Source organism: Falco biarmicus, chromosome 4 (assembly GCF_023638135.1).
Source record: "Falco biarmicus isolate bFalBia1 chromosome 4, bFalBia1.pri, whole genome shotgun sequence".
NCBI classification, from domain to species: Eukaryota; Metazoa; Chordata; class Aves; order Falconiformes; family Falconidae; genus Falco; species Falco biarmicus.
The window spans coordinates 93,319,136-93,331,531 of NC_079291.1; the positions used below are offsets into that span (position 1 = coordinate 93,319,136).

Genomic DNA, 12,396 nt, shown 5'->3' on the forward strand with positions numbered 1-12,396 from the left:
CAGATATAAAGTTGAAAATCTTGGTGTGTATGGACAGCGTGTGTTGTCTGAGGAGGTTGGAGAGGAGGTGCCATGTGCTGTGCTTGAGCTTTGTCGTATTTTGTTGCATAGAAGAAGTGAAACTTAGCTGCATTTTGCATATTCTTATCTTCCGTTTCCAAGTAAGATCTCCACCAGTTTCTGTATTTCATTCATCTACAAACCAGTTTCACTTTCATTACACTTTTTAGTGAGCCATAATGTTAAATTTGCGTTTATTTTCTATTTGCATGTTGTGTGGTATTTCTTTTTGTGTATTTATCCTGTAAGAATTTACAGTGGGGTTTACAGGGCTGATGTATTGCCTCACACCTTGAAAGTATCTCGGTATGCCTTTTCATATAGAAAAACGTGCAAGCCTCATCTCTTTCTGCCCTGCCTAAATGCTGGGCGTAGGTACAGTTTAGTAGCAACTGAGTGATAGCTGACTTGGTCACAACTCATTTTTGAGCCTGTATCTCTGAATTTTCACTGTCATTATTTAGTTAAGAGAAGGTGGGGTACGTGAAAAAAGTTACTCAAATCCAGAATCTTGATGTGCAGAATCTGAGTCATTGCAAGACAACAATCAAGCGAGGATGCATGTTTTGTACGGGAAAGCCCTGTGTTGACTCTCCAGCCTTCGGTTAAAGGATCGTGCTGAATGCTGTTGCTCTTACTCTGCACATTCGCCTCTCAGAAAGCAAGCGGTGGCAAACACCCAGACACTCACTTCTGAACCTCTTCTTCCACCAGTGCCGGAAAATGTAGTAGCTGGAAGTTTTGGGAGCCCTCAGCCGTTGCTATGTGGATGCCGTTGGGTCCTGCTTCATCCAGAGACTCTCCAGATGACATAGTGCATTAGGCTGACAAACCCACACGTGTTGCGGGTCAGGCAGGCTGCCAAGCACTCAGCCAGCAGGGAGAAAAAGCATTAGGAATCCCAATAATCCACACATCAGTCTCTGTGTGCTGCTTGGTCAGTGGAGACCGAGTGAGCGAGCTGTGGAGAGATTGTGGGTATTAAGTGGGATGGGTAATGAAAGGCTGTGCTGGCGCTGATGTGAGACTCTTTAAATGGAAAATGACTTAAAATGATGGTGCCAGGGCAGTTGGAGTGATTTGCAGCTGGCACAGGTTCACAGTGTAACTGGTAGTTTTCAGGGAGACTAACCACTTCTTTAGCACCAGAGCACCAGAACTGTTCTGAAGAATTGAGAAAAGAAACATTCCCCCCCCCCCCCCAAAAAAAAAAAAACCCCAACAAAAACAACAAACCAACAACCCAAAAACAAAACAAACAAACAAACAAAAACCCAAACCAAACCCAACCCCAAAACTTGTAACTGCATTTGCTTGATTTCCTTCCTTGGGGCTTGTACCAGAATGATGGCGATTCGGGATTTTGGTTGTGTATTTTCGTGTGTGTCTGCAGGTGTAGAAATAAATGCAAGCCATGTGAACGTATGCAAAGCCGCAGATAGTAGTCATCAGGATGGTAACAGGGGAGGGACACTCAAGAATACAATAAAATGAGCATTTTAAGTTCAAGATTACCTTATCTGAGAACTTTTCTTGAAAAATGATAGTTTGTCTGGACAATTAATCATCATTGTTATCTGAGGATCAGAATTGGCTTTGCAGAGGACTCGTAAATGTTTGTTTTAAATAATTATTCCAGGCTTTTCGTTATGTAGGATAGTGCTCTCTGCTAGTTTTGTTGGTAAAAGTATTTGTTTCCCTATCCTACAACATGCTGGGCACATGTAGATAACTTGCACTGGTTCTCCAAGTAGGGAACCAATAGTTTATTAAGTAGGTTACTTCTAAGGCTTTCTACTTAGAGGGAGGAAGGGTTTCCGAATTGAGTATTGTAATGTTGTTTCCCAGTGAATTTTGAAACCATCTGGGTCAGTTCCTCATGCCCAGGAGCGTTAATTCTGAAAGCAAAAGTTTCTGTGCTCTCGGGATGTCTTGTTCCCACGGTGCTTGAACAGCAGCTATCAATGGCAGCCCAGTGCCTGGTTTCTCCGGCTTTCCCAGGCAGCTGTGCATGTGCAGGATTGCCATGTGTCGTGCCACCTGGATGGAGCCGGACACCCCAAAATGTCATTTGTACCACTGTGATCAGAGGACACAACAGGGAAAAAGAGCTCCTCTGAGCACATGGCGATGTTTTGAAAAATGTATGTCTGCCTGCTTTGTCATCCTTCAGAGTGTCTTTTATTTCTTGTTGTGTTTAGAAAAGAAACTGATTTATTGAACAGCAAGGCTGCTTCTTAAACCATTGGCAGTGACAATTTCACCGCAGGCTGTGCTGGGACAGAGGTGTGAAGGATTAGGTGAGGTACCATTTACCAGTGCCGGTGGGTGCCGTGTGAGCCTCCCAGGGTGCTGGGGGGTAGCGTCCGCTCCACCTTGCCGCAGCCCTGACGTCTCTCTTAAATTGCATAGCTGCTGCAGGTGGGAACTCAGTCGGGAAAGCTACGTTCCTGGTTGTTCAAGGACTCTTGAAACGTTGCTTTCTTATGAAAGGAAATCCTATAACTGATTTTTAAAAAAAAAATAATAAAAAGGAGGTTTAAAAAAAAAAATAAAAAGGAGGTTTTGCTTGCTGGAAAAAACCTTGGTTTCTCTTGTTTAGGTAGAGCCTGCACTGTTGGATGTGACAGAATTAAAATTACTGCCTTACTCAATTGGGCTTCCCCCCCCCCCCCAATGGTCTCCCTAGAGATTTCGGGGCTATTGAGTCTATTCAGCTTCTGTTGTACAATTGGTAGTTTCTCATTTTGCTTCTATGTGAATTTAGACTGGTTGATAAATGATACAGAATTCCCTCTCTCTCCCTCTCTCTCCCTCTCTCTCCCTCTCTCTCCCTCTCTCTCTCTCTCTCCTCCCCCCCCCCCCCCCGTGTACAGTGTTCCAGTGTCATGCAAGCACAGTGAAATTTTACTCTGATAAACCAGCCCACCCCTGGATTGCTGGGGACTCCACAAAAGAGTTACTTGGTAGAAGTTTCTTTGTTGTTTTTAAGCAAAGCTAACCTGCCTCTCTGTCTGCAGGTTAGGTATTCAGGTTATCTGCCTTTCTCAAAAAGTGTTAGGTACATTTAAGCATTTTGCTTAAATGACTGGAAACCCTGTTAATGTAGTTCTTGCTAGTGCCTATCGCTCCCAGGTTTGTAGGCTGTTTCAGTCCTGTCAGTACTGATCTTAGGACAGCATTGGAGACTGTGACAGTATTTGGAGGGGGGGAAAAAAAAATGAACAAAACCCCAAACAAAACAAAAAAAAACCCCTGCCCCCCTAAAACTCGATCACTCCGATTTTAAAATCAGAGCTGATTTTAAAACTTAGGTACTAAGTTTTAAATTTTCAGTCTCCAAGTTTATAGAAATTCACATTTTTTCAAAGTTCAAATTTGCCTTCAATTTGCTAATAAAAAGAAGTTATTTATGTTGGAAATATGTGGTCAAAACACAAATTCTGGACCAATGATACTGGTGTGCAGTTTCAAATTCTTAAATCTCATTCAACTCTAGATGTACAACAGGTGATGTTTTAGACTCATTATTTAAATGTGGGAGTTTTTCCCCCCAGGTATAGATTAGACCATATTAAATTTTCTCTTTTTAAAAAAAATATTGGCATGTTCTTTGGGAATGGTACTATATATCCGATGCCACATTATTGGGCATTGTATGCTGATACGTACTCCGATTTGGTGGAGATGCTTGAGTGTGGTAAAAGAGAAAATGCTGTTACAACTCCTCTTCCTATAAAAGTACAGGTTTTTCTTTGTGCTTATTCAATAGCACACTTCTAAGAAGGATGTTTCTGGAAATGCATTTTACTTTTAGTACAAGCTTTTGGGGAGGCGATCAACTTCAGAATTTCACTGATGTCTCTTTTTTGGTATGGAGCTCATTTTCTCAGCATCTCTCCTTTTTCCTGCTTGTATTCCAAGTTCGGTCTCTCTTGTGCTGTGATTTTGAAGCATGAAACTTAACTACCCCCAAACCTGGAGGCAGATGCTTGTGGACAGGACACCTCAAGCTGGATTAAAGGATGGTGTAGACATATCAATTTCCATTACTACTCAAGATTTCAGTGTTTGAAATGGAAATACATATATTAGCAGCAGTGATAGAGCACTTCTATAACACCAAGTCTGCCATTCCTATTTTTTTTAGCTTTAGTTAGTGTTGTTAAAACTATTCTTTTCTTCAGATTTTCATTGCTTTAATTTATAATACAGTTACCATGGGCAGTTGCTTTGGAGAATCCATGTGTTAAATTTTCATCAGGCTCATTTATACCCTCGTGCTGCCAACTGCAGGTTCTTACTCAACAGGAAGTGTTGAGCCTGTTCTCTTTCCTCAGGATTATACATAGCTTAATAAACAGTCAAATAGGAAGAAGTATTTAAGTAATTGTTTTTGTTGTAAATCTGAGTATTTTATTATACATGTCTTGGTTGCTGCCAGCTTTATGAACTGTTTTGAAATTTTTGCTAGTGAGAGCAGCTTATTTTTGACAAGCGAGTAAAATGCCTTAGTTTTATCATCGTTCTGGTGGTAGCAGGTAAGTAAATTTTGTGCTGCGATCAGTGAATTTTCCATAATAATTTTGTAAGTCATTGTAAATCATGGAACATTTGGTATTTTGCAGTAAGGTACGTCCATAGATGAAAACACCAGAAGCAGCTGCACCACAAATTTCACTGTTTCGATGTACAATCTGCTGAAATACTGCTCTGACTTTTCAGTGGTGGATTAAAATGAAGCTCCGAGTGGGTCAGCAAGTGGGTCAATAGCATGATGAGGGTGGTTGCAATAAATGTCTAGAAATGAAGCTTGTGCAGCACTTGTAACATATGACTGAAGTTTATCGGTGACCAAAGAAATTCACACACCTAAGAAAAATGATTTTGTAATCTCAAGGCCATCTTTTCAGGTTTGGGCTTGGTGTGATCTTTTACATTTATGGTTTCATCCCATTTCATAAACAGTTGTGGATTTTGTATATATTAACAAAATTTTTCTACTGCTGAAGAACTTTTTCCTTACAAAATGCAATAAATGAATAGGAAGTGGGTTTTTTTCTGTATGCGTAGCTGTGAACCTAACTACTACTGGTGGTAAGCAAATGCTTAGGCAAAGAGCAAAAAGGGCAGCTGTAAAGTTGTTCTTGTTCAGCTGGAATTTAGGATGATGTTGGAATTGGGAATTGAAGCTATTTTAATCTATTACATATTGCAAATGTTGTTTCAAGCAGGAGAGATGTGTTGTGCTGTTTTTTTTCTTAATTTCTGATCATTTTTTTAAATGGACCATTAAAAGAATCTTGAGTAGAAAACTATTTTTTACATAAAATAGCAGAGCAAGAAAGCATCTGAAAAACTGTAATTCTGGCCATGTACTTTTGTCTTAGATTATATATGTAGTCATGAGTCCAAAGTAGCTTTATAATATTTGTAAAGCTTAAAGAAGCTGTGATCATTGGACAGTTCTGCTTCCCCATCAAACAAGAGAAAACGTGCTTTAAATGTTGTGAGCTTGGTGTTTTGCCAGTTCTTTACTAATTTTACATCTAATTAGAAGTGCGTTGAACTCCTTATTTAAGGAAACATGCTGTGAGGGTTTTGGTTTTTTTTAATGAAAGCAGAAAAAGCCTAAATCAGGCTTTTCCCCATTCTAGTCCTTAAAAGATGTTCCTATTGTAAGTAATTCCAGCAGATGAACACGGGCACGATCCTTGCTCAGGCTACACAGCTCTTCAACACAGCCTTGCTGGGGTGTGCGTGTGTGTGTATATGTATGCACACACATACCCACATACAGCCGCCCACGAGCTCCTGCAGTGCCCGCGGGTGGGGAGCTGTGCAGGTTGGCACCCCGCAGCTGGTAAGGACAGGCATGGGGCTGCAGCCTCTGCCTGTAGCTTCAGGGATGGAGCCGAGACCAGCTGGGAGCAGTCGCTGTCATCGGAGCGGGCCTGTTCCAGGGATTCAGACCAGGCGGAGGAAGCAACTGCAGGGTGAGCATCTGCTGGACAGCCTTGGGGCTTTCGTTGGCACTTGTGGGCTGCTGCAGGTTAGATATGAAATTATCTGCTGTTGCAGCTTAGGTGATAGGGTTGAGAGGATGGGTCAAACTGCCAGCACTGTGTGAGCTTCCAGGCAGGCTCTTTCTCTACAAGGAGAAACAGAGCAGTATTTCTTCCAAACCTTCAACATGACTTTTGTTTTGCCTCTTGCAGACCTAGTAAGTTAAATTTTGCGGTACTAGTGGTTAAGTAAACCTCAGGCTCTCTTCCAATAACTGGTACTTTGCATTGTTATGCACCATCACTGCTATTTTTCGTCCATGCTGTGGTATCAAAGAAGCCTAAAGAGCAATGTGTGTTTAACTCTTTTTTTTTTTTTTTTTTTTTTTTTTTTTTTTTTTTTTTTTTTTTTTTGTCCTGTGATTTCAAATTAAATAGCAGCAAAAGGGGAGAGTTGTTGCTCTTGAAGTGCTGTTTTTCAGGACACCTTATAGGGATGGCTCTTTGTTCTCCATAGTGTACAGGAGCTTTTGTTTGCTGCTGTCTTACACCACTTGGTATCATGAACTCTCCAGAGGCCTATCAGAATAAACCTGTAGTCCAAAACATGTGCATCATACAATGTTAGGCATCTCTTTTTGAATTATTTTTATAGGGTTGTGTGGTAGAGAAGGACAAAGACCCAGGGCAGTGAGGGAAAAGGAGCCCGTGGGACTGGGTGGAAAAGACCCAGGTTTATGATCAGTCTCAGTACTTTCTCAGTGGAAAGTCCAGTTTGTGATTCATCAGTTTCCATTGGGGGGGGGGGGAACAAACAAAAAAACCCCAAACAACAAAAGAGAGAAGTTTTGTACAAGTCCCTATACTTGCAAAATACAAACAGTGGTGGTGCTTCACTGAAAGTTTTCCAGCAAATTCCCAAATAGCCACGTTCTCTGGCTTGGGGCTCCTTTCCTGCTGGTGGCCCACCAGGTCCTAAGTCTGGCTGTGCAAGGAGCACCATATACGATGTTCCTTAATTTAAAAGGAGGTGAATGGTCCTGACTTGGTTTCACATATGGATTTGTGGTAGTGCCTGCAAATGGTATTTGCAGTTTTCAGTTCTGTACTGTGTTAGAACAGGTGTTTTGAGGAATCATGTGACTAATCAACTTTGGGATAGAAAAATTCTGGTCTAGCTGCTTCCAGAAACATCTTAAGGGCCTGACTTCAGACTGTGTTGCAATTGGGATTATATGAAATAATGTATATTTAAAAAGAACCATGAAAGTTTTGAAAAACCTATTACACTATGCTCTTTAACAGCCATACTGAAACAATTTCCTCGATCGGTTCTAGGACTCTCTTAGTACTGGTTTTTATTTTCACTAAAAAAAAACCCCAGAAATGTGAGCTGCAGAATCTGTGGAGTGGCAACTCTGGGAATAAAACTCAGTGATTTATACACTTTGATTTGTAAATATGTCCAAATAATTAAAAGTAAGCAATACTAAGGTTTCTGTAACAAATAGGAATTGAGTATTCTTTTTATAGGCGTCATTCAAAAAGCCTCAGCTAGCCGGTAGTGGCACAGAGGCAGTGACCAGCTGCTTTCCAGCAAACAGTAATGCCTGTCATGTTGTGTAAATGGGGGTGACAGCTTGCATTTAATTTAATAACTTTCCCATTCTTAATTTGACTTTACAAAAGAAAGGAGGGGGGGGGGGGAGGTGGAATTGAAGAAAAGCAGGGAGCTGGCAGATTTGTGAGAACACTAAATATTAAGTACTGTGAATGTTAGAACTTTTTAAAGTTTAAAAACATAAGTACTGTGGAAGGTGTTCAAGCTGTGAGAAATAAGCTGAAGTCTGAAAACTTCTGATGGCCAAACACAAAGTTTAAAATACTCTTCTGAAATCTGAGTAGCTCAAGGTTTGTTGTCAGGGCCAGGAATAGTTATTGGGAAGCTGAGGCTCCTTTATCTCTGCGTTGCCTATCCTTGGCTCTTCCAAGGAGATAGGAGACAGTGGGCTGGATGGTTGAGAACGACATTGAACAGTTTGTTGGAGGACAGTTTGTTGGAGGCTTTCTGGAGGTGGCTGTACAGTTTTAGATGTACTTAGTTTATTTTGTGGTGAACAATTGTTTTGTTTGTGTGAAGCTGTTAACTTTCTTTCATGTTTTTTCCAAAATGTTCAGACTTAGCTCTCAGAATCTTTCAAACATGTTGCTGTGCCTAACACCTGTAGCCCAGAAGTGGATGTTCCTTAGAGTAACTTACGTATTTTTAAACATCTGTCTTCTAAATGAAAACACAGCATTAACGCATCAGTGTTAAAGGAAGATTCTTCTCTTTCAACAAAATACTGCTCGGTCACATATTTCTTGCTGTTCATCCAAGTCATCTTTTACTGTTTTGTAGTTGCCTTGTGGTCTTGTATTACATGGAGAACTTCCCAGATAAATGTATACTGCTTCCATACTGCTTTACAGTTGTACACTAAGGACAATTTCTCCATTAATCCTTTCTCTTGTTGCTAAAAAGGACTGTGTGGTCATCACAAATGAGCTGGAAAATATGCATGCAAGAATGACTGCTCATCCTGTCATGTTTATGGCTTAATTTCTCCAAAGCTTTGGTAGTTCTTTTGTAAAACTCTTTTAAGGAGATTTTTTTTTTTATGGGTTAGTTTCTAACCTTGCTTTAAACTTTTTGCTTAACATAAGAAGTATGCTTATTGTGTTATTGTTCTGGCACTAACTGCTTTATAAACATATAAATACTTTTAGTCTTATTTTCTTGGTTTTCTTTGAGCAAAGATATATTCATGTGTGACTAGGATTATTACAGTAATCATGTACTTCACACTGCACAGTGTATGAAACAAATTTTCTCAAAGAAATGGTGAGCCGTGCAGAGGTCTGCTGGTATCACCACTTGCATCAAAGCCAGAACAGCATGAAATTATCCAAATCCTCGGTACTTCATGTTACAGGAGGCTTTTGACTCTGAAATCCCACTCGATGCCACTTTCATTCTTCTGATAACATAGTTGTAGGGAAGTAAGAGCAATTGTAATTAGATCCACATTTCTGGGGATTGCTGGAGTCCCTGAAGGTCTCTGTGTTGCTGTGGGTATAAAGCCAGCCGCTGTCTCCACTCCGCAGTGTCTGCAGGAGGCAGGTGGCTGGTCTTTTCCCAAGGCAGCCGGGACCAAAGAAATCCCAAACAGATACAGAAATTAGGGTCACATGACAAATGTGGTGCAGCTTATCCGCCTATATCCCTGTTGAAATCCAGGTCTGAGTAACTACCATGTGTTGGATGTGTGGTGATTTGCGCTACTCTACTCCTAAGCCCAGTTGCAGGGGTTGCGAGCAGAGCAGCAGAATTCCTGGGTTGTCAGTGCTCTGGATTTGGTCCTGAGACAAGCTGTAACGGGAAACGCTGAGATACAGAAGAAAACGCAAGCTGTGAAATAGTGCAAGATGCTTGCCAGAACCTTAAAAGTACAGTTGGTTTTCGTTGGATTTTTTTAAACTTTTATTTTTTTATTTCAAGAGCACAGTAGTATAGGCAGTGAGCCCTTGAGGAAATGTCTTGAGCTTATTCCGCTTCCCATGAGCCAAACATCCCAGTGTCACTTCATATGACAATCTGAGGGTATAGTATTTGCAGGCATAATCTTTCTGTGCAGGCCTGTTGCTAAAAGGTAGTAAAGAGTGGTTATGTACATTGTTTATGATAGTTGGTGATAACGACCTAAGTGCCACAACCATGCTCCTAATAGAGAAATGTGTTTCAGCTTTTTTACATGTTGGTATGTCCTTGCTGCAGAGATCATTGTTCTGCAAATATCTGCTCCTGTGATGTGAACTACACTCTAAGTAATGTGAAACAATTTACTTGGCTGAACATAACTCGGAAAGCACAGTTTAGTTTAATTTCTGTCAGTTTTATAGTGGGAGAAGACAATCCTGTTCATGTTGAAAAAAGGAGGAGGAGAATGTTTATTTATTTGTCACATCAGTGTTGGATCTTGATGGTGGAGTCTTTACCCAGGCTGTTGTTTCAATTAGGGGGGAAATTGTCTGAGCAGAGCATAAGTTCATCTTAATGTTCAGGTAGAAGGAAATGTCCCGATTTCAGGTACTTGCATTGAAGACTGGTTCTTACAGTGTTCCTCTGCTGGCACTATCAGTTGGTGTGTGTATTGCACGCTCCTGGCTTCTCTGTGTTTGAAAGCACTCGCCCGATACTGAGTGCAGGAGGCGTAAGTTAACGGTGCCACCAAGGTGTCACAGCACATCTCAGTTTGTAGGGACACAGGTTGGAGGGGAACCAAGCAGTCTCTTTTATAGGAGACGTTGGGTGCCACTGCTGTTGGAGGGGTCCCAGCAGGGACCGGGGAGCAGATAAGGAAAACATGTGTCTCCTTCCTCTTGTCGGGAAGACCCAGTGGCCTGCAAGAAGCAGCAGAGCGCTGTGGCTCAGCATTTGATACCTGCTTAGGAATTCAAGAACCAAGTATGATATTAAGTATTACATCTTTTCAAATAATTTTTTGGAAGTTGAGACTTGTTAGCTGTGGTTTGGGTGTAATGTTGATACTTTAAACCTTCTAGTAAATGATGATACAGTTGTTCCTTAAATGTGAGCGCTGGTTGGACAGCCTGGAAGAGGCTGAGTTGGGGTTTGATTTTTGTCACTTAATGTAGTCTTTGTTTGTATGAACATTTTAACGTTACAGGAAGAAAGCTGATGAGTGGATTTGGAAGTAAAAACCAGTTAGTACTTGTTTTTGTGTCTGTTTATTCTTACAAAAAAATTTAGAAGTGGTCCAACTTTCTGTTCAGGTGATTCTGCTGAATGATAGCTTATTTTAACATAATAGCTGCATCTTTGGGTTGAAGCATGTTCTTTGGAGACTGAAAAAAACCCCATACAAAAAAAAAAAAATTAAAAAAAAAAAGCCAGTTGGAACAAAATTAGGGACAGGGAGTTCAGTCACATTGTAATGTTCAAAAACAGAAAAAGGAAAAAAGCATCTTTCTGTTCTTATGACTCTACATTCTGTAGTAGAAGCCAGAGCATGTTAAATCATTGTAGCCCAAGTGGGAATAAGGCTTGTATCTCTCCACTGATACTTTTTTTTTTTCCCTCTCTCCTTCCTTGTTCACATTCTGAAAGGGACGATGACTAGTATCCACTGCAAAGCATTATTGAATTTACTTTTTTCCTTATTTCTAGAAGGCAGTGCAAGCTACCCGCTGCCACAGCGGGAGAGGAATTCACGTGCTCATGAGGAGGGTGGCTGCTTTGGCAAACAGCGTGACTAGGATATGGCACGGATGGCTGTAGAGGCAGGAACAGTGTCTGGAGGGATGATCTGTGTCGGGGTGCTAGATGATCAGTGTTAGCCCTTGAAGTGTATTTTTGGTAGGCTGGGAAACTCGGAGCAAGTTTTGGATATTGCAGCTACTTTATTCGATTGTGGTTACTATGGTCATGGTTTGCTGTGGTTAAAAATGCACTGCTCTGCTTGCTTTGCTTGGCTTCTTTGTAAAGGGCTTGTAACCAGTGTGTCCTGGCTGTGCTGGCAGCGTGGACCTTATTTGAAGGAGTTTATTACTATTAGCATGCCAGGTGCTTAACTTACCTGTTTTTTAATCTTCCTAAGCTTGCTGCTAGCAAGTGAAATGGCGAAATTAGGAATTGGAAAGCAATTGGATTATTTGTATTATTTTAAAAAAATAATATCTGTTCTAGTAACACAGCAGATCTTGAAATATACTCGGTGTTGGCCAAAATCTCAGCAGCTTTCCATTCCCTTCCTTGGTGTGGCAGGACAAACCCCATCAGCAGGGCTGGCCCCCCTTCCTGCAGGTCCCCTGCCCGCACACGTTGCTGCCTGCTCTCATCGCTTTCAGTTTTGGATTTGCCCTTACCCGCCGCAGTGGCTGGCTGGGAAGAAGAAATATGCAAATGTGGCTTTGGAAGAAGTTGTGCTAGTTATGTCAGTGGCTGGCCAGAAAATGATAAAGTTTAATAAATGTGGTGTGCTGTCACAGGCACAGATAAGGAGTGGGAGCGCACAGGGCAAAGTGTCTCTGCAGGAGCACTTTAATGCTGGTCTCTTTTGGATTCCAACCTTCTCTAGGGGAATGCATGTGACTTATTTATATCGGGGTTTATTTCAGTTTAGTTGAAGTTTCCATTTTAAAATTTGCGTCTTCATTCAAGCAGTGCAGTACTCCAGCAACAGGAGCGACAGCTTGATAGCTGCGGAGGCTGGACATAAGGCTTGGAAATAACATCACAAGCAGGCACATCGGTCTCATGCAAAGTGGA

General features: G+C 41.2%; 1 protein-coding gene across 1 annotated transcript in view; it reads left to right on the forward strand.

The window, feature by feature from the left end:
- RYBP (RING1 and YY1 binding protein) overlaps nt 1–12,396 on the forward strand; it is a 47,012-nt gene that overhangs the window by 23,811 nt on the left and 10,805 nt on the right. The gene's annotated exons all lie outside the window — the stretch shown is intronic.